A 23,027-nucleotide genomic window follows, 5' to 3' on the forward strand; every position below is an offset into this window, starting at 1 on the left:
TCTTCTTGTGTCCTTCACACTCTCTTATCTTTTCTTGGATGAAACTCAACACCTTCTCCTCACCATGAAAGTCACGGCAACAGCAAGAGGGAGAGGAGGAAGAAGCAAGCATGAAGAAGAATGAAATGAATGCACCATAATACCACACAACCAAAAAACTTCCACAATAATGTGTGGCCGGCCACATCTTGTAACCTCCCCATTAATGTGGCCGGCCACATTAAAGACAAGGGGAGGGTGTAACCCCCATGAGGTGGCATGTCTCATGAGGTGGAGGTGATGTGGGAAGGATGAGTCATCCTTATGATGTGGCAATACATCAAGTCAAACTTGATGTTTCAACTTCTACTTGGTCAAGTCAAACTTGACCAATTGTCTTCCTTGTTGAGTTAAATCCAACCTTTGATTCAAGTCAATTTTAATTTATGAATCTCAATTCATTAATATAAATTGACTCAATGAATCAAATCTAAATTAGACTCATTCAACAATTGAATCTAATTGAGTCTAACTCGATAAGTCTAATTTGAATCCAATTGGTTCATCATATGAACCTAATCCAATTGGTTCATCCTATGAACCTAATCTCCATCCACTTATTCTTTGTGTGTGACCAATAGGTTCTTGTAACGTTGGCAATGTTTCTAAACTCCTTCAGAAACATAAGCAATGAGCGGCATCTAGCAATACATCATTGCTACCCAAGTTACAAGAAATGTTGAGATCCAACATCACCTTGTGACTACTAATTGTGACTACTCACAATATATGACAAGTGTCCTTCTATCCTAGACATCTAGATTGATCATAGTGAGGCATAGACCGTGTCATCCTCTGACCAATCTAAATCTTGAACTCCAAGTAGACTCACTCAATCAAATAAGCTCAATATCTCATATTGACTCATTTGGGTATGGCCATACACTTCGTGGTCTTACTCTATCAAGAATATCGATGTCACTCCCGTCATATAGGAGGGATAGATCCCATCTACATCACTCACATCCCTCTGCATAATTCGTTACATACCCAGTAATCGCCTTTATAGTCCACCCAGTTACGGGTGACGTTTGATGAAACCAAAGTACATAACTCCTTATGTAGGGATCCATGGTGACTTCAGGTCTAAGGACTAATAGTCATACTAATAGCCACATGAGAAAGTATATGACACTCTTGGTCATATTACAAGAAACATATTGAGCATATTTAGTTGGGTCTTAGAATGTGCCTAGGCCTTCCTTTTCTTTTTGTCTTGGCCGAAAATCCATGAAGAGATCCTAGGTTTTTTTTTTTAAGCAACCTAACCTCATAGAAAAACACATAAACTATTGTACCATAGGTGAGGGAAACTTACATAATTTTCGCTTGTTGTTCCTTAAGGAAATGATACCCTTATGAGGAGGAAGAAGAACTTCTCTTAGTTTTTTCCCTTTTTGTTTTCTTCTTCTTGTAAGAGGTAAACCTTGAGACTCCTTCTTGAAAATAAGGTTTTCTTAGAGAGGAAACCTTAACTTGGCTTTTGAGAATGCGGGAGAAAAGCTCTAAATTTCGGTGGAGAAGGAAAAGGGAGGAGGAGGAAGAAGGAGGAAGAAGAAGAATTGTAAAATACCGGAAAATAGGCGAATATTAATAAGGGAATTTTCCGGAATTTTTGGAAATTTTTCGGAAATGTTTCAGAGCTCGTACGGACGAGTTAACGGGGATCAAGATGGGGCCCGGAAAAGCCTGTTTAGGCTACCATATTTAAGTGAGGAAATGTTTATATTTCCTTTTCTTTTTATATTTCTTTACTTTGCATATCAATTGTACCTGCTGAGTGTTGGACTCACCCCGCCTCCATTGTTGTTATATTTCAGGATGATGCTGTCAGGAGAGAGTTCTAGTTGCTGGTCCCCTGAAGACCCGAAGACTTACGGATCTACTGGTTTTGTTTGTTTTCTTTTTGACTATGTTATAGACTTGGTTTGTTTGGATACTTGGACTTTGTATGGATTTTGAGATGTTGATGGATTTTTGGTATGATTTGGATTTTATTCTACTACATGCCTGCCTGGACGGCAGAAGAGGTGAGTTCGTCGGATTTGAGCTTTACGAGTGTAGTGGAGTAGGGTGGATTTCGAGTCAGTGTATTATCTTTCTGTTTACTTATATAAACTGCGTGGTGATGATTTATTTTGTTGTTATTATTCCAGCCGCATGTGGCTGAGGTATTTAGTGCTTGTAGAAAGTTTCAGATTGTCCGCCGTATAGGGGAGATGCTGCCGAAATTTCTTCGGACAGGGACTCCTCCGGGGCGTGACAATTTAATGGTATCAGAGCGTGACCTTGCGACCATGAGTGCGCCTGTGGCAGGAGCACCTAGGGCACCACCTAGCGAGGGAGATTCTGGGATTTGTCTATGGTGTGATTCGTGGTTACACAACGAGGACGTTGTGTCTTTAAGTGGGGGTGATTGTAATACCCCGGTTAAGTATGACTTAAAGGTTAGATGGTACTATCCATATCACCAAGGTGCACCTTCTTTTTCGGAAGCCCAAACATAAGAACTCCAAAGTTAAGCGTGCTTGGCTTGGAGAAATCTTAGGATGGGTGACCTCCTGGGAAGTTTTCCAGGGTGCGTGCGAGTGAGGATAAAGCACGCTGAAAGGACCTCCGGTGGTCTGTGGAGCTAGTCGTCAACCCGATGGGCAATTGTGGTGGCGTTCCCGGTTCGGTTCGGTGGGGCCCGCCCGGGCCGGGGCGTATTAAGTGGTATCAGAGCACAATTTTACGATCTTTTGTTTCGTATTTTGGATTTTCGGGATTTATCTGATACCAATTTATTTGGTATCAAAGCGGGTTATGATACCTGCTTTTGGTGTTCTGGAGATTTATCGGATACCTGTTGTTGGTATTCTGGATATTTGGGTTAGCCAGGTTTGCGAGTCAAACTGGGCATTATCGGATTTTCGATATGGTTATGTTTCGGATTTCCGTTTCGGATTTATTTGGATTTTCGGCGATATGTACGTTCGGAATTTTGAGGTCAAATTGGGGACTGGACAGCGACGGAACATCTCCAGACGGCAAATAGGTATGTTGTTATTTTATGTTTGTTATATTGGTATTGATATCTGTAATTTAATTTAACAGATATGAGACGATCTACTCGTATTGCTGCGAGACGTGGTGCTGGACGACCACGTGCGAGGACCACGGGATCTCTGGATATGCCAGAGATGCCCACTGTTAGTGAGCCTGTCAGTCAGGGACAGACTCAGGATGCAGCGGGAGCATCGGGCTCTCAAATCCCGATAGCTCCTGTAGAGATACCTACTTTGGCCACACCGACGGTATCCACTCCTACCGTATTTACGGTACCATCAGGTGTACCATTGGCGTACCCGACATTTGCTCCAGAGCAGCCTACGACGTACTCGGCACCACCGCCACCTGGACCTACAGTGTACCCGACACCAGTGGCACCTGTGCCCCCAGTGCCTACAGTAGCAGCAGCTGCACCATATCCGGTACCATTACCTACCGTACCTCCAGCTGCCACCACTTTTGTTCCCCAGGCAGTACCACCGACGGCTTATGCTCCGGTATATACAGCAGCACCGGGAGTTCCTCCTCCGGTTTATTCCGCGGTACCACCTGTAGTATCATCTCCAGTGTTTCCGCCAGTGATATTATCGCTGCACGAGCTAGGATTCCAGCACTGGCTGAGTCGATGAAGACTCGTTTCACTCTTTTCGCGGAGATCTCGATCCGAGTATGGCTCTGTCATGGATAGAGACTATGGGCGACTTTCTTGTATATGGCTTGCTCGAGTGGGAGAAAGCAGTGGCTACTTACCATTTACGGGATGAAGCTAATGCAGTGGGTTACTCATTCTATTATTGGTGAGCCAACGTCACATGGACCCGAGTTGAGAGGCTTTTGAGAGCCGTTTCTTTCCACTGTCCTATCAGATGGCTCGCCGATAGGATTTTATGAGTCTGAGGCAGAATAATCGCTCAGTGACCGAGTATAATACTGAATTCCTCCGGTTGGCTCAGTTTTGTCCAGAGTTAGTTGCGGAGGACAGAACTCGCATGATGCAGTTTATACAGGGATTGGATGGTTATCTGCATGTACAGCTTGCCGGATTAGGGATTACATCTTACTCTGATGCATTGAATCGAGCTTTGATGATAGAGTTAGCTCGGCAGACAGCATATCCGGACAGGAAAAGAAAGCATACGGGTCAGACATCAGGGCAGGTCCAGCAGACACAGGCGACAGGACAGCATCAGAGTAGTCGCAGACGATCAGGTCAGAGTTCTTCTGGGGTTTCTCGTAGGCCTCAGAAGTCAGGACAGTCTTCCTCAGGACGTTTCCGGTCTCCTCGGCAGGATCGGAAACAGTCCACCAGCGATATACAGTGTTTCCGATGTGGTTCCAGAGACCACATCACTTCAGCCTGCACTCTGGAACAGTCAGTTTGCTTTTATTGCAAACTGCCTGGGCACCAGAGCCGAGATTGTCAGCTGAAGGCTCAGCACACGGCTTCCGGAGGGTCAGAGCAGAGGGGACAGTCTAGTCAGTCAGTGTCTCGACGAGGAGGGCGGAGATTCACACCCTCACAGCGTCAGCAGGGAGCAGCTCCCTCAGCAGCAGCAGCATTTGGCATGCTTGGACAGGAGTACTCCAGTGCTTCTGTAGCACCCCAGAGTTTTGTTTCAGGACCTTATTATCCGACTCAGGGGCAGTACCAGACTCAGTCCCAGCCAGCTGCACAGTATCAGTCCCCATCCTCTCAGTCTTATCTGGCACATAGTCCAGCAGCGCCTCAGTGGCAGGCTTCTGCCCAGTCGCAGCAGCCGCTGGCAGCGTTACCTCCTCCTCCTCCGCCAGAGACTGGACGAGTTCATGCGATTACCAGGGAGGATGCGCAGCGAGCCGACGGATCCATTTTCCGCGGTATGATTTCCATTTATGCATTTTTCCGCTGATATTTTGATTGATACTGGTAGTTCGCACTCTTTTATATCCCGTACCTTTATGCGGGAGATTGGTAGATTACCCACTTGCAGACCCCAGCGATTGACTGTCTCGCTACCGTCCGGTGATACTTTAGAAGTCACCCAGGAGATCAGAGGTTGCCCGTTAGACTTTGGCAACATGATACTTACGGTAGATCTTCTAGTATTGGAGATGGTCGAGTTTGATGTCATACTTGGCATGGATTGACTGTCAGTTTATCATGCTACCGTTGATTGCCAGACGAGGGTGGTCACCTTCCAGCCTCCGAACCAACCCTCGTGGAGCTTCACTTGCATTAGAGACGACGGCATCTCGATTATTTCGGCGATTCAGACTCAGAAGCTGTTGTCACATGGCTGACAGGGTTTCCTATTATCTTTGATTAGTATAGACGACAGCAGCAGTTCGCAGCTCTCCGACATTTCTGTAGTCCGAGAGTATCCAGATGTATTCCCTGAGGAGCTTCCTGGTTTGCCTCCTAGAAGGCCAGTGGAGTTCACTATTGAGCTGATTCCGAGAACCTCACCGACAACGAAAGCTCCGTATCGTATGGCACCGAGAGAGTTGAACGAGCTGAAGGTTCAACTCCAGGAGCTTTTAGATAGGGGATTTATTCGCCCTAGTGTTTCACCATGGGGTTCTCCAGTTCTGTTTGTCAAGAAAAAGGATGGTACTATGAGGTTGTGTATTGACTACAGGCAGCTGAATTCAGTGACCATCAGAAATAAATATCCATTACCACGGATCGAGGATTTGTTTGATCAGCTCAGAGGTACATCAGTGTATTCTAAGATTGATCTGCGATCCGGATATCATCAGTTGAGAGTCAGAGATTCTGATATCCAGAAGACAGCTTTCCGTACCAGATACGGTCATTATGAGTTTTTGGTAATGCCATTTGGGCTTACCAATGCTCCAGCGGTGTTTATGGACTTGATGAACCGCATCTTTCTGGAGTATCTGGATCAGTTTGTTATCGTTTTCATTGATGACATATTGGTCTACTCTCGTTCCGAGGAGGAGCATGCACAGCATCTTCGCACAGTCTTGGAGATTCTTCGATGACATCAGCTGTACGCGAAGTTCAGCAAGTGTGCATTCTGGCTATCCTCAGTTGGTTTTCTTGGACACGTGGTCTCTAGCAGAGGTATTTCAGTTGATCCTCAGAAGATCGAGGCTGTCACCGGTTGGGAGCAGCCGAAATCAGTTCAGGAGATCCGCAGTTTTCTGGGACTAGCAGGATATTACCGACGTTTTGTCGAGGGTTTCTTCCGTATTGCTATGCCATTGACACGTCTTACCAGGAAAGGCGTGAAGTTCATGTGGACAGAGGATTGCGAGACCAGCTTTCAGGAGCTGAAGCGGAGATTAGTGTCGGCTCCAGTTTTGGTTTTACCTTCTGGAGAAGATGGATTTGTACTCTACACCGACGCGTCTCTACAGGGTTTGGGCGCTGTTCTGATGCAGCACGGCAGAGTAGTCTCTTATGCTTCTCGTCAGCTGAAGGAGCATGAGAAGAACTACCCAGTTCATGACTTGGATTTAGCTGCCATTATTTTTGCTCTGAAGCTTTGGCGACATCATTTATACTGTATTACATTTGAGATTCTCACTGACCATAAGAGTCTAAAAGATCTGTTTACTTAGAAGGAACTTAATCTCTGACAGAGGAGATAGATGGAGTTCCTGAAGAATTATGATTGTACCATTAGCTATCACGCGGCTAATGTGGTTGCCGATGCACTTAGCCAGAAGACCAGAGGGATTTTAGCTTGCCACCGAGTTATGGTCACAGACTTGATTTAAGGTTCCTCCGATTTGGGCCTTGAGGGGTAAGGACAGACAGAGCAGGGTACTCTGGTTACCATGGGTGCTCAGTCGTTGATCTAGACAAGGATACGAGAGCCATAGGCTGCTGATCAGTATTTACAGTTTATTTACAGCCAGATAGCTTCCGGGCAGCAGACCGAGTTCACACGAGACGAGGAGAGTGTTATACTTCCGGAGGCTCATCGCTCATGATTTGCTTTCCACCCAGGCGGTACTCGTATGTACCAAGATTTGAGGTGTTTTTATTGGTGGAACGACCTGAATGACGACATGAAGGAAGACATCGTGGATTTTGTAACTAGATGTCTTGTTTGTCAGTAAGGGAAGGCCGAGCAGCAGAGACCTGCCGAATTACTTCAGCGGATTCCTATTCCTGAGTGGAAATGAGAACATATTACTATGGACTTTGTGGTGGGTTTGCCGAGGACATGACGAGGCCATGACGCGATTTAGGTTATCGTTGATCGAGTAACCAAATCCGAGCACTTCTTAGCGATCTGGAGGACTGATTCCCTGGATCGATTGGCAGATCTGTATTGCCGGGAGATCATCAGATTACAGGGTGTCCCTTTGACTATTATTTCCCGGTTCACGTCTCGTTTCTGGCAGAGTCTGCAGCAGGCCTTGGGCACGCAGCTCTAATTTAGTACAGCTTTCCATCCGCAGACAGATGGTATCAGAGCGTGACCTTGCGACCGTGAGTGCGCCTGTGGCAGGAGCACCCAGGGCACCACCTAGCGAGGGAGATTCTGGGATTTGTCTGTGGTGTGATTCGTGGTTACACAACGAGGGCGTTGTGTCTTTAAGTGGGGGTGATTGTAATACCCCGGTTAAGTATGGCTTAAAGGTTAGATGGTACTATCCATATCACCAAGGTGCACCTTCCTTTTCGGAAGCCCAAACATAAGAACTCCAAAGTTAAGCGTGCTTGGCTTGGAGAAATCTTAGGATGGGTGACCTCCTGGGAAGTTTTCCAGGGTACGTGCGAGTGAGGACAAAGCACGCTGAAAGGACCTCCGGTGGTCTGTGGAGCTAGTCGTCAACCCGATGGGCAATTGTGGTGGGGTTCCCGGTTCGTTTCGGTGGGGCCCGCCCGGGCCGGGGCGTTACAAGAATTAGAAATTCTCTTTCTCTTTTCTCCTCTAAATTCTATTTATTCTTCATGAAAATGAGTTATGTCTTCATTTATCCTTCCCTTAACTCCTCTATCTCTTCTCTCTTTGATTCTCAAGAAAAACTAGAAGAGAAAGAAGGCAATTTGCCTTTTTCTTGCTTCCTCTCTTAACCAAGAGGAAGAGAAGGTAAGCAACTTGGTTTTCTCTTGCTCTTTTTTTCTTAGTTCTTTCTTCTCACCTTTAACTACAATTTCTATTCCTTTCTATCCATCTATTATTCATTATTCTAGTGGTTATCATACACTAATTTAACTCTATTATTTGTGGGAGGTTCAAGGTTCAAACCTTCCCTCCTTGTATTTTTATTTCTATTATTTCTTTTGCTTCCTCTTACCTTTATACTCTAATGGGCAATATGCTACCCATATCTTATAATTCTGTGGGTGTTACAGTACCCCATACCTCATAGATAGTTCGTCCTCGAACTTAGAATAGCGACGTCAGGTAGTACTGAACTTCCTGCTGAGTGCATCGCCACCTTGTTCGCATTTCCGGGATGATAAAAGATTTCGCAATCGTAGTCCTTGACTAGCTCGAGCCATCTGCGTTGTCTCATATTTAGGTCTTTCTGCGTGAAGAAATATTTCACTCTGGTGGTCTGTATAAATCCTACACTGAGCTCCATATAAATAATGCCTCCATGTTTTTAGAGCGAAGACCACAGCTGCTAGTTCTAAATCATGAATGGGGTAATTTCTTTCATGCTCTTTGAGTTGTCTAGAGGCATAGGCAGTGACTTTGCTATCTTGCATGAGTACAGCTCCAAGTCCTAGTAAGAAAGCATCGCTATACACATCAAAACCTTTGTTATTTTCCGGAAGAGTAAGGATCGGAGCACTGGTCAGTCTCCATTTCAGTTCCGTAAAACTTTTCTCGCAGTTGTCCGTCCATTCATACTTTCTGTTTTTCTTGGTGAGAACTGTCATAGGGGCTGCAATTTTGGAAAAATCCTCTACGAACTTCCTGTAATAGCCTGCTAGTCCGAGAAAACTTCTGATTTCACTGGCATTCCTTAGTCTGTTCCAGTTACTTACAGCTTCGATCTTACTTGGATCTACCATGACTCCTTCCTTGGAGATAACATGACCTAAGAATGTTACTCGGTCTAGCCAGAACTCGCATTTGGAGAACTTTGCATATAATTGTTTTTCTCGGAGGATCTGTAGTACAATATTCAGGTGTTCGACATGTTCTTCCTAGGTTCTTGAATAGATGAGAATATCGTCAATGAAGACGATCACAAATTTATCGAGATATATCGCAAATACTCGATTCATCAAATCCATAAACAGGCAGAGGCATTTGTCACTCCGAAGGGCATAACTACGAACTCATAGTGTCCGTATCTTGTTCGAAAGGCTATCTTTGGTATATCATCTTGTTTCACTCTCACTTGATGATAGTCGGACCTTAGGTCAATCTTAGAGAAAACGGTTGCTCCCTTCAACTGATCGAACAGGTCGCCGATCCGTGGAAGGGGTACCTGTTCTTGATTGTCACGTTATTCAGCGCTCGATAGTTTATACACATCCGCATAGACCCATCCTTCTTTTTCACAAATAGTACTGGAGCTCCCCATGGCGAGTGACTAGGGCGAATAAGTCCCTTGTCGAGTAACTCCCGTAGCTGCTCTTGAAGTTCCTTCAACTCAGCTGGCGCCATCCGATAAGGTGCTTTAGAGATCGTTTTAGTACCAGGAACTAATTTGATTGTAAATTCTATCTCCCTATAAGGGGTAATCCCGGTAGTTCATCGGGAAACACTTCTGGATAGTTGCATAACACCCTGACCTCTTCTAGCTTCTGGCCCCCGGTTTGACTTGTATCAGCCACGTGCGCTAGGAATCTAGTACATCCCTTGTCTAGCATTCTCTGTGCCTTTACATCTGATAAGAATCTTTCAGTTTCTTTCCCAGGTTCTCCAACGAAGTCAAATATCGGTTCAGCTTCAGGTCGGAAGACTACTTTTCTCTTACAGTACTCGATCGAAGCGCCGTACTTGCTGAGGAAATCCATGCCCAGTATAATGTCATAATCTTGCATGTCGAGTACTTTCAGATTGCAGTAGCGTTCTCTGTCTGCGATCCGGATAGGTACGGCCCGCAACATATGATCCGATGGCATAACTTCCCCGGATGGTAGGGTTGTTAAGAACGTGCCATCTATTGTTTGTTGTGGCATATCCAATTTCTTCGTAAATGGTGTTGAGACGAACGAGTGTGTCGCCCCAGTATCAAATAATACTATAGCGTACTGACTGAAAATAGGCAGCTGATCTGTGATGACAGTAGAGTCATTCATCACATCTTCTTTGGTAAGCGAGAAAATCCTAGCGTTCGTTGTCGCTGGCGGGGCTTCCAATCTCCCTTGGCTAATCGATGTTCCTTCAATAGCAGCTTGCATCTGGTGTAGCTGTGAGGGAGCACTCCTGTTCTGGTTATTCTGCTGGGGTGGTGCCTGAAACCGAGTCGTGCAGTCTCTGGCCAAATGTCCTTCCCCTCCGCAATTGTAGCACTTTCTTGTACCCTTGTGGCATACTTCGGAATGCAGCTTCCCATAAATAGTACACTGAGGGTATTTCGGTTGTTTATTCACTGGACCACTTTTAGCATTGTCCCATGACTTCCTTTTTCCGATAGAGGTTCCTTTCCAGCCTGTTCTGGTACCTGAAGATTTCAGTCCTTCTGTTCGTGCCTGATTCTTATTCTCATTCATCGCTTTCTGATAATGTTTTGTGATTAGGGCACTGCTAACCAGTTCCTCTGTAGTCTATGGTCTATTAATTCCGCCGGCCACATTCAGTGCTATCTCGGGTCGAAGCATCTTCAGCATCAGTCTGACCCTTTCTCTTTCCGTGCGGACTGACTCTGGACAAAGGCGTGCCAGACGGTTGAAGCGCTTTACTGCTTCATTCACTGATAAGTCACCTTGCCGGAACTCGATGAACTCGTCGTAATGCCGATTCGTCACTTGCATATGGAAGAACTCTTCGTAGAACTCCGTCTTAAAGTCCGTCCAGTTCTTTAGATTGATCTGTCTCTTAGCCTTAACTCTTTCCCACCACATTCTTGCGTCGCCGGAAAAGCAGAAGGACACGCATTTGATCTTTTCTGGTACGGACCAGTCCAGTAATTCCACTATGCTTTCTACTGTCTTGAACCAGGCCTGGGCGTCCCATGGCTCGCAAGTACCTGAGAAGTTTTCCGGCTTCAGCCTTAGCCACTGTATCAAGTAGGTCTCCTGTCGGACCACTGGGGCATGGGCTACCGGTGGTACTGGTGCAACTATTGGTATGACGGGCACTGCATTTTGATTTGCTAGCGGGGTGGCAGGAGTTCCTTGCTGACCCATTAAAGTCGTGATCAGCTGTTGTTGCTCTGTGATCTGACGCTGGAGGTCGGTGACTACCTGGGTCAGATCTGGTGGAGTCGCTGTCTCGTCTGCTCGGGGAGTGCGTCTCCTAGCCATGCTTATCTCATTAATGACAATAAATTACCATTATTCCGATTCGAGCTGACATCAGATTATTATCATTCCTATCCTACCATCACGCATATTTAAACTAGAACTGTGACTTATCATAATCAAAAGAATAAGTCAACATGCATAATATTAAGGCATCATAAAAGAAATAAATTAAGCATATAGATTCTTACTTGGAGCGGCAGGATGGAGGCTTGACATGTGTGTAGTGAAAAGGCTAAACTTGGCTCTGATACCAACCTGTAACGCCCCGCCCCTCCTGCTGAAGGGACGGGGGATTACTTTTTACTTACTTTTTTACTTACTTGCATACTAATATTCTTTTCTACTTAACACAGCGGAAGTCTTGTTTATAGAATTTTCTTTAAAAACTTTTCTTTTCAAATCACCATTACTAACTACCTAGCATATAAGGTCACATAGCATGCTTAACATGATTTTAAGACATAAATACCAATAAGCATACTGGAGTCATGAAACAATAACATAAGCTAGACATAATTCTTATTTAAACAAAAGCAGGTCTTTTTTTTTTTTTTTTAGCCGAGCCACTACCACACACATCCTTCTTGCCCCTCCTGCTGCTCCCTTAGTTCATCCATTCCTTGCCTTTATCTGTGGTACAAGGAAAGTAAGCTATGAGCACACAAGGCTCAATAAGATCCTTTCCTACTCACAAAAACCGTATAGCGTAGTATAATCACAAGGCATAAAGCATGGAGATAAACTCATCAGTTCATGTATAGAAGCATCATATCATAACTCTCATAAACATAAAATACAGAACATCTTATCATATCATGTCATATTCATAAGAGCATCAAATCATATCATGTCATAAGCACATCATGGCATATCGTAACATAATCATAAGGTAGCATAGCATGACATAATCATAAAGTGCATTATGGTAGATCATAACCTAATCATAAGTATCATGGCATATCATGGCATAATCATAAAGTATATGCAAGATGAATTTTCGAAACATGCATCATAAACAGATATATATGCAACATGTCTTTTGAAAACTTAATATATACTTACTTAAACATAATCTCAACATAAGGGGGGGGCCCGGCTTGTACCACATACATAAATGCGCGCGTCCTATGTAGGTCCAAGGTAGCAAGTCTTGAATTCTACAAGGCATACATACTAGGCCCGTTTATTAGTCCATCGACCTAGGGGCACTTAGGAGCCTATCCCTAACGAGGCCCGTTTCTTAGTCCATCGACCCTGGGGCGCTTATGGAGCCCACCCTTAGTACAAGCCATATAAAGTAAAGTAGCATGTCATACATATCATGGTTCTTATCATTTCATGCATATCATATTTCGTAACATATCATAAACATGCATAATTTGGGCACACAACTCATCATAATAGCATGCATAAATTTGGGCACACAGCATATCATAATCACATGCATAATTTGGGCACACAGCTCATCATAAATATATGCATAGTTTGGGCACACAGCATATCATAAGGGTTATCAACATGCATAGATCATGAGCATACATAAATAAACATAGAAGCATAGCAAGTTCTTATCATATCATGAAGCATTGCATGTGAGACACATGGAGATCATAATTAGGTCATTAACCCTAATTTTTCATATAGTGGTCGAAACATATGATTGTAATTTAGGTTAACCATTAACCTACAAGCATGTGAACCCTAAACCAATATCATATCCTATATCATAAGGAACATCATAAGAATGTTTGATTTGGGTTCTAGGTTTCCTAAGCTTAGAAACTTGTCATGGCCGAATCTTATTAAGCATTACATTGGATTAAAAACAACACACAAGCATGTGAACACTAACCCAATATCATATCATTTATCATGAGGAATATCATAAGCATGTTTAGTTTAGGTTCTAGGTTTCCTAAGCTTGTAAACTTGCTATGGCCGAATATCATCAAGCATCACAATTGGTTAAAAATCAACATACAAGCATGTGAACACTAAACCAATATCATATCATTTATCATGAGAAACATCTTAAGCATGTTTAGTTTAGGTTCTAGGTTTCCTATGTTGGGTTCTTCGGGCCGCGAAAAACCGCTTTTTCGCGTCGCGGAAACCTCGAGTCACCCAAAGCCGTAGATCCGTGCAAAGATTCGTAAACAAAACTTTTCGAAAAACCTTTTCTTGTACGAGTTTGTAAAACTTTAGATCTACACTAGATGAAAGTTATACCTTCGAAGCGAAGCCCTTCGCGTTTCCGCTCATCCAAGAAGTTGTCGGATCTCTAGACCATCAAGTGTCGGTCCTCTAGAAGTATCCACACGGATACGTAGGTGGAGAAAACCTCACACAAAGGTGTGCTAGCACCTTGGTGAGATTCGGCCAAGCAAGGAGGAGAGGGAGAGGGAGAGCTTGAGAGGAAGAAGGAGGAAGAATAACCACACTTGAATGAAAATGAATTCAAAATCATTCACAAAGTGGCCGGCCACTTTCATCTTGTGTAACTCCCCATTAAATGCAATTAATGTGAAGTTAATAAGAAAATGGCTTTGTAACTTCCATGAGGTGGCACCCATGATGATGTGGAATATCATCATAGGACCACCTAATGCCAACTCACCAATGAGGTGGCAAAAGGTCAAGTCAAAATTGAGCTTTGGTCTTCCATCTCTAGTCATGTCAAACTTGACCCAATCTCTACCATGGTTGATCTAATCCAACCATTTGATTCGAGCCAACTTAATATAATGAATCTAATTCATTAAATTAAATTGATTTAATAAGTCATAATCTAAATTAGACTCATTAAATACATGAATCAACTTGAGTCGAACTCAAGTTAGCCCAATTAGGATTACTCTTAATCCAATTTGATTCATCAAATGAATCTAATCCTCTTGGTTCATCATATGAACCTAATCTCCATCTAATTGTCCTAAGTGTGTGACCCTATAGGTTCTTGTAACGTTGGCAATGCCCTAAACCCATTTAGGAGCATAAGTAATGAGCGGTATCAAGCAACACATCATTACTACCCAAGTTACAAGAATGTCGAGATCCGACATCACCTTGTGACTACCAATTGTGACTACTCACAAAAATAATGACAAGTGTCCTTCTATCCTAGACATCTAGATTGATCAATATGAGGCATAGACCGTGTCATCCTCTAATCAATCTAAATCTTGAACTCCAAGTAGACTCACTCGATCAAATGAGCTCAACATCTAATGTTGACTCATTTGGGCATGGCCATGCACTTAGTGGTCTCACTCTATCAAGAATACCGATGTCGCTCCCGTCATATGGGAGAGATAGATCTCATCTACATCACTCATATCCCTCTACATAATTCGTTATATACCCAGTAATCACCTTTATAGTCCACCCAGTTACGGGTGACGTTTGACGAAACCAAAATACATAACTCCTTATGTAGGGATCCATGGTGACTTCAGGTCTAAGGACTAATAGTCTTACTAATAGCCACATGAGAAAGTATATGACACTCATATAACGATCCATGATACTTTCTCATGGCGGGTCATTCAGTATACATTCTCTAATGCATACCCATGTGTCAGCTTGATATCTCTATATCCATGACTTATGAGATCAAGTCATCGAGCTGACCTACATGCTAGTCTTATTGTATTAACATTGTCCCAGAATGCTAATACTCGACTAGGAATGATTTAGAGTAGTGTTCCCTATATCATCTCACTATCGATTCAACTAATCGATTGATATAGGTATGAACCTTCTACTCAAGGACACTATTATACTTAGTCTATTTGGCACTAATATAAATAAGTATAATAACCAAACAAATGCCTTTATTAATATACAAGAATATGATATACATGAGTCCATACAATCATCAAATGATTGGCTCTAGGGCTCTAACTAACAATCTCCCACTAGCACTAGTGTCAATCAGTATAGGCTCTAAGGCCTAATGACCTAGTGTGACCATCATGCTTCCTCTGTGCCAAAGCCTTGGTCAAGGGATCTGCGATGTTAGCCTCTGTTGGTACTCTGCAAATATTCACATCTCCTCTATCGATAATCTCTCGAAGGAGATAGAAGCGCCGTAGTATGTGCTTGGTCCGCTGGTGTGAGCGAGGTTCCTTCGCCTGTGCTATAGCTCCATTGTTGTCACAATAGAGCTCAGTCATCGATGTTAGGAACCACCCCAAGTTCGATGATGAACTTGCGGATCAAATCGCCTCCTGCGCCTCGATGCGCAATATACTCACCTCTGTAGAATCAGTGTCGCTTGAACTCTTCCCATGCACCATTTAAGCAAAACACGAACCATGACTGCGATCATCATGATCGGTTTGGAAGCCAGCATCACCGTAACCCTTTACCGCTAGCTCATCATTGCCTCCATATATCAAGAAATATTCCTAGTACTTAAGAATATTCTTGACCGCTATCTAGTGACTTTCACCGGATCAGTATCTGCTCATCATGCTCAAAGCATACGAGACATCGGTCAGTACATAACATGGCGTATGATCGATCCTATGGCCGAGGCATAAGGGATCGATCCTTCTCTCTCCTCTCTAGAAGAGGGACCTTGAGTCTTCGAAGACTCACGCCATGTGACATCGGCAGAAATTCCTGGCAAACCGAAGGAGTACCTTGTCAATGTATGTACTCGACTTAGGCCAAGCAATCTCTTAGATCTATCTCTATAGATCTGTCCCTAGAATGCGGGATGCCTCACTAAGTCCTTCATTGAGAAGCAACTCCCTAGCCAGTCTGACAGATGAAGCATAGGGATGTCCTTCCCAATGAGTAGTATGTCATCCACATACAATATGAGGAAGACAACTATATCCCCTACAACCTTCTTGTAGACACAAGGCTCATCTTCGTTCTTGATGAAACCAAACTATTTGATTGCATCATCGAATCAAAGATTCCAGCTCCGAGAAGCTTGCTTTAGTCCATAAATGGACCTATGCAGCTTGCATACTCTGCTAGTATGCTGTGGATCTACAAAACCCTCAGGTTGTGTCATGTACACATCCTCGAGTAGGTTTCCATTCAGAAACGCGGTCATCCATCTGCCATATCTCATAGTCATGGTAGGCTGCAATAGCAAGCATGATCCGAATGGACTTAAACATTGCTACTGGAGAAAAGGTTTCATCATAGTCAATACCATGAATCTGCTTGAAACCTTTAGCTACCAAGCGACCCTTATAGATAGGTCCATCCATGTCAGTCTTTCTCTTAAAGACCCACTTACACCCAATGGGTTTTACCCCTTCAGGTGGATCAACCAAAGTCCATACTTGGTTGGTGTACATGGATTCCATTTCGGATCTCATGGCTTCTAGCCATTTCTCGGAATCTGGTCTCATCACAGCTTCCTGATAGGTGGTAGGCTCATCCTCTATGAGCACAATGTCGTCATGGTCAGACAAGAGAAATGAGTATCTCTCAGGCTGACGATGTACCCTATCAGACCTGCGAAGAGGTATGTCTACTTGAACCGATTGTTGTTCCTCAACTCCGTGTGGAACAACATCATCCACAACACTTTGTGGTTCCAGTTCAATTTCCATCGAGGCATTAGTGCTATTGTTCGCATCTTGAACTTCTTCAAGATTGAACGCGCTCCCACTAGTCTTTCTAGAAACAAAGTCCCTTTCTAGAAAGACCCCAGTCTTTGCCACAACTACCTTGTGCTGATTGGGAATGTAGAAATAATATACCTTAGTTTCCTTGGGATATCCGATGAAATAGCACTTGTCGGATTTGGGTCCTAATTTGTCTGAGACTTGACGTCGTACGTAAGCCTCACAACCCCAAATCCTCATGAAAGACACCTGGGCATTTATCCCAGTCCATATCCTATATGGTGTCTTTATCACGACCTTTGATGGAACTCGGTTGAGTATGAAAGCTGCCGTGTCTAGAGCATATCCCCATAGATATGTCGGAAGATCTGTGTGACTCATCATAGATCGTACCATATCTAATAAGGTACGATTCCTCCTTTCGGATACACCATTCCACTGTGGTGTTCCAGGAGGAGTGAGTTGAGATAAAATCTCATACTCAGCTAAGTAGTCATGAAACTCATGGCTTAAGTATTCACCACCTCGATCTGATCGAAGTACCTTAATACTCTTGCCAAGCTAATTCTGTACTTCATTCTTAAATTCTTTGAACTTTTCAAAGGATTCAGACTTATGTGTCATCAAGTACACATAACCGTATCTACTGAAATCATCAGTAAATGTGATGAAGTACCTATAACCGCCTCTAGCAGCAACATTGAAAGGGCCACATACATCACTATGTATGAGTCCTAACAAATCAGTTGCTCTCTCGCTATGCCCACTAAAGGGCGTCTTGGTCATCTTGCCTCGTAGGCATGACTCGCATATCTCATATGATTCAAAATCAAATGAGTCCAGCAAACCATCCTTATGGAGCTGGGATAAGCGCTTGTCATTTATATGACCTAAGCAACAATGCCAGAGGTAGGTTTGGTTCATGTCATTTGACTTGAACCTCTTGGTACTAATGTTATAGATAGTGCTCTCAAGGTCTAGAATATAGAGTCCGTTTATTAGTGGTGCACTACAATAGAACATATCTTTTAAATAAATAGAACAACATTTGTCTTTTATTATAAAAGAGTATCCTTTCTTGTCTAAACAAGAAACTGAAAATATGTTCTTAGTAAGAGCAGGCACATAACAACAATCATCTAAATCTAGTACAATCCCAACAGCAACAGCAGCAACCCGTGCTCCATTGCCTACTCGTAGGTCCACCTCGCCCTTTGCCAATGCTCTGCTATTTCTCAGGCCTGCACATCAATACAAATGTGAGAAGCACATCCGATATCTAATACCCATGATGTAGAAATAGATAGATTGACTTCTATAACATATATAACCAAGTGGAAGTCTCACCTTCGCTCTTCTTAAGATCCTCCAAGTATATGCCTCTTCCAGGTTCCTCTTCTGCGCGCAGAAGAAGTGTGCAGCATCCTTGCGACCCTCCTTTAGGCTTCACCTTGCCTTTGCCCTTGGTTTGAGACTTTCCTTTACCTTTGGGCTTGCCCTTGCCCTTGTGCTTCTGGACCATCGAATGGGCTTAACCTTCTTAAGGTTAACCTCGCCGGTTCAACATGCTAAGTAGCTCTCGGCGGTGGCTTGTCAATCTCGTTCATGTTATAGTTGAGACGATTGACTATAGCTATCTCAGGCGCAAGGACAAGTCGACTGCCCGACTCTTGCCAAGTGGGAACTCATCTTTGTAGGTTCTCTATGTACCCAATCATCTTGAGTACATAAGGACCTCAGGAGCCCCGTCTCTTGCTCTGAAACAGTGCTTCGAGATCTCAAATCTCTCTCTTACTCCTCGATATAGTTGGCGAAGATGCTCAACCATATCGAAGCACCCATCAACTCATGTTGCTTCAAGCTCGAGTTCATGGTCGCGAGCATTAGACAGGACACATCTAATGCGTCGTCTTGATGCTTCTTGTAAGCATCTTTGTCAGCTCGGGGCATTGGCGGGAGGAGCCTCCGGAATGGGCTGCTCAACATAGCTTACGCTCCTGGGTGAGAACTATTCTCAAGTTCTGTACCAGTCCCAGAAATTCGCTCCGTTGAGCTTGTCCTTCTCAAGGATAGATCGCAGGAGAAGGAATTCGTGTTCGACGTCATGGTTATCTACAACAGAAAATTTGCAGAAATAAATATCATATTCTTTAAAAATCATTTAATTAGGCCTTTAATTAAATGATGCTCCCACTGAATTCTATAATTCTTGTGGGACAAGATCCACATCATACTAACCCTTGAGTTAGCTTTGGCTAATACGCCCAAGGCTTAGTATGATCGGTAGGTAACGATTACCAATTACATCTCTATGCAACTCTTGTATATAGAATAAAATCCTCATTTATATTAAAACTCGAGTTAGCTTTGGCTAATAAGTTAATACAGATGTGATTTTGACCTATCTTTCCAACTATTGGAAGAATGCCTATAGTTGACTCGATCCAACCGAGTAACTATGAATACTCAATCTAATTGAGTTTGTATTCACCCATGCGTTGATAGGCGGGACCAAGATTGTCCCTCCGTACCCTACCAAGATAATATGTATTGCTCTGCTTTGGCAGATTCAACAATACATGTGATCGAGGTAGTGATAGGTATCACGGCACGGTTAGGCATTTGAGAGTTGGTTCGATCTAGATCTAATCTAATCGAGAAGGATGCATCTTGTGCACGACTTAGATCTAATCTAATCGCAAGGGTGCATCATGTGCACGACTTAGATCTAATCAAATCGTTAAGACACTAATTAATTAATTAATTATTAAACATGCATTAAATACATAACAATTAATTAATTAATCTATTTGTAATTTAGTCATGGCCCTACTACGATCTTCTCAAGCCAATGAGAAGATCGAATGGTCAACCTAGGGTCAACAGCTTCTCCAAGCTCCTCCCTTTGACCACCTTGTGTTGCTCGTGCCCGCCTCGGAACTCCGTCTCGTGTGGACCCTCCACCGCTCCAATTTGTACATTACAATTTGAAACTCGAGTTACATTCGAGTCTAAATCTAATTTACAACCAGAATATAAGAGAGAGGCACGACTCGCAGGTCGCGAAAATAAAATAAAATTACAAGCACGCACATCACATAACGGCACGCAGGCCGTATTATGAATTACAACACATTGTCCAATCAAATTGGGTCTTTGGGCCATGACTATCACAAATTTAATATATAATCCAAAATTATATATTTTCATAATTTTCTATAATTTTAAAATTAATTTTTAAAATTTTACGAGTAAAATCTCCCGGCGGTCCCGTTTAGCGGTTTCGGGCGCAATCGCGGAACGGATCCCCTTGCGGGGCCCAGGGGCAGCGCCCCTACCCGCGATCTAACCATCGCGAGGGTTCCTTTGCGATCCAACAGCGCCTAAACCCGCTGTCCCAAAACGATTTGGGCCGAGACATTGCCGTTTCGGAAAAATCTTCCCGGCGGGTTCGTTTTTAGCGATTTCGGGTGCGATCGCGGAGCAAATCCCCTTGCGGGGTTAGGGGCAGTACCCCTACCCACGATCTAACCATCGTGAGTTGCTCCTTTGCGATCTAATGGCACCCAAGCCCGCTGTCCCAAATGGATTTGGGGCAAAAGCGAAACGTTTATAAGAAAACTTTCCGATAGTCGAGCTACAAGTGAGACACTTGTGCCTTCGCTTTCTGAAAAATTACTCATAAAACGCTAAAAACTCAATTTTACAGAAAATTACAGAAGGTATATTTTCATAAAAATACAAGCGAACTTGACAAGTCTTTGCACGTGGCTCGATATCCCCTTTGCACGCGAAAAACCACTTTCGCGCGTGAAACCCCGAGACCGTCGTAGATCCGTGCAAAGATTCGTAAACAAAACTTTTGAAAACCTTTTTATGTACGAGTTTGTAAAACTTTGGATCTACACTAGATGAAAGTTATACCTTGAGCCGAAGCCCGCGTTCCTCAAGAAGTTGTGGATCTCTAGACCGTCAGTGTCGGTCCTCTAGAAGTATCCACACGGATACGTGGGTGAAAACCAAACACAAGGTGTGCTAGCACCTTGGTGAGATTCGGCCAAGCAAGGAGGAGAGGGAGAGGGAGAGCTTGAGAGGAAGAAGGAGGAAGAATAACCACACTTGAATGAAAATGAATTCAAAATCATTCACAAAGTGGCCGGCCACTTTCATCTTGTGTAACTCCCCATTAAATGCAATTAATGTGAAGTTAATAAGAAAATGGCTTTGTAACTTCCATGAGGTGGCACCCATGATGATGTGGAATATCATCATTGGTCCACCTAATGCCAACTCACCAATGAGGTGGCAAAAGGTCAAGTCAAAATTGACCTTTGGTCTTCCATCTCTAGTCAAGTCAAACTTGACCCAATCTCTACCATGGTTGATCTAATCTAACCATTTGATTCGAGCCAACTTAATATAATGAATCTAATTCATTAAATTAAATTGATTTAATAAGTCATAATCTAAATTAGACTCATTAAATACATGAATCAACTTGAGTCGAACTCAAGTTAGCCCAATTAGGATTACTCTTAATCCAATTTGATTCATCAAATGAATCTAATCCTCTTGGTTCATCATATGAACCTAATCTCCATCTAATTGTCCTAAGTGTGTGACCCTATAGGTTCTTGTAACGTTGGCAATTCCCTAAACCCATTTAGGAGCATAAGTAATGAGCGGTATCTAGCAACACATCATTACTACCCAAGTTACAAGAATGTCGAGATCTGACATCACCTTGTGACTACCAATTGTGACTACTCACAAAAATAATGACAAGTGTCCTTCTATCCTAGACATCTAGATTGATCAATATGAGGCATAGACCGTGTCATCCTCTAATCAATCTAAATCTTGAACTCAAGTAGACTCACTCGATCAAATGAGCTCAACATCTAATGTTGACTCATTTGGGCATAACCATGCACTTAGTGGTCTCACTCTATCAAGAATACCGATGTCGCTCCATATGGGAGGGATAGATCCCATCTACATCATTCACATCCCTCTACATAATTCGTTATATACCCAATAATCGCCTTTATAGTCCACCCGGTGACGTTTGACGAAACCAAAGTACATAACTCCTTATGTAGGGATCCATGGTGACTTCAGGTCTAAGGACTAATAGTCATACTAATAGCCACATGAGAAAGTATATGACACTCATATAACGATCCATGATACTTTCTCATGGCGGGTCATTCAATATACATTCTCCAATGCATACCCATGTGTCAACTTAATATCTCTATATCCATGGCTTGTGAGATCAAGTCATCGAGCTGACCTACATGCTAGTCTTATTGTATTAACATTGTCCCAGAATGCTAATACTCGACTAGGAATGATTTAGAGTAGTGTTCCCTATATCATCTCACTATCGATTCAACTAATCGATTGATATAGGTATGAACCTTCTACTCAAGGACGCTATTATACTTAGTCTATTTGGCACTAATATAAATAAGTATAATAACCAAACAAATGTCTTTATTAATATACAAGAATATGATATACATGAGTCCATACAATCATCAAATGATTGGCTCTAGGGCTCTAACTAACATCCTAAGCTTGTAAACTTGTTATGGCCGAATGTCATCAAGCATCACATTGGTTTAAAAATTTACATACAAGCATGTGAACACTAAACCAATATCATATCATTTATCATGAGGAACATTATAAGCATGTTTAGTTAGGTTCTAGGTTCCCTAAGCTTGTAAACTTGCTATGGCCGAAACTTGTAAATCATGTAATTAGGTTTCATGTGACATAGAAGCATGGAAACCCTAAACAATTTCATAGTGTTTATTACCAAGAACATCATGAGCATAGTTAGGTTGGCTTCTTAGTTTTCTAGGCCATTAAACTAGTTGTGGCCGAAAGTTCATAAAGCATGGATAAAGTTCTAATCAACCTATAAGCATGAGCATGTCATA

Source organism: Zingiber officinale, chromosome 1A (assembly GCF_018446385.1).
Source record: "Zingiber officinale cultivar Zhangliang chromosome 1A, Zo_v1.1, whole genome shotgun sequence".
Taxonomy (NCBI): domain Eukaryota; kingdom Viridiplantae; phylum Streptophyta; class Magnoliopsida; order Zingiberales; family Zingiberaceae; genus Zingiber; species Zingiber officinale.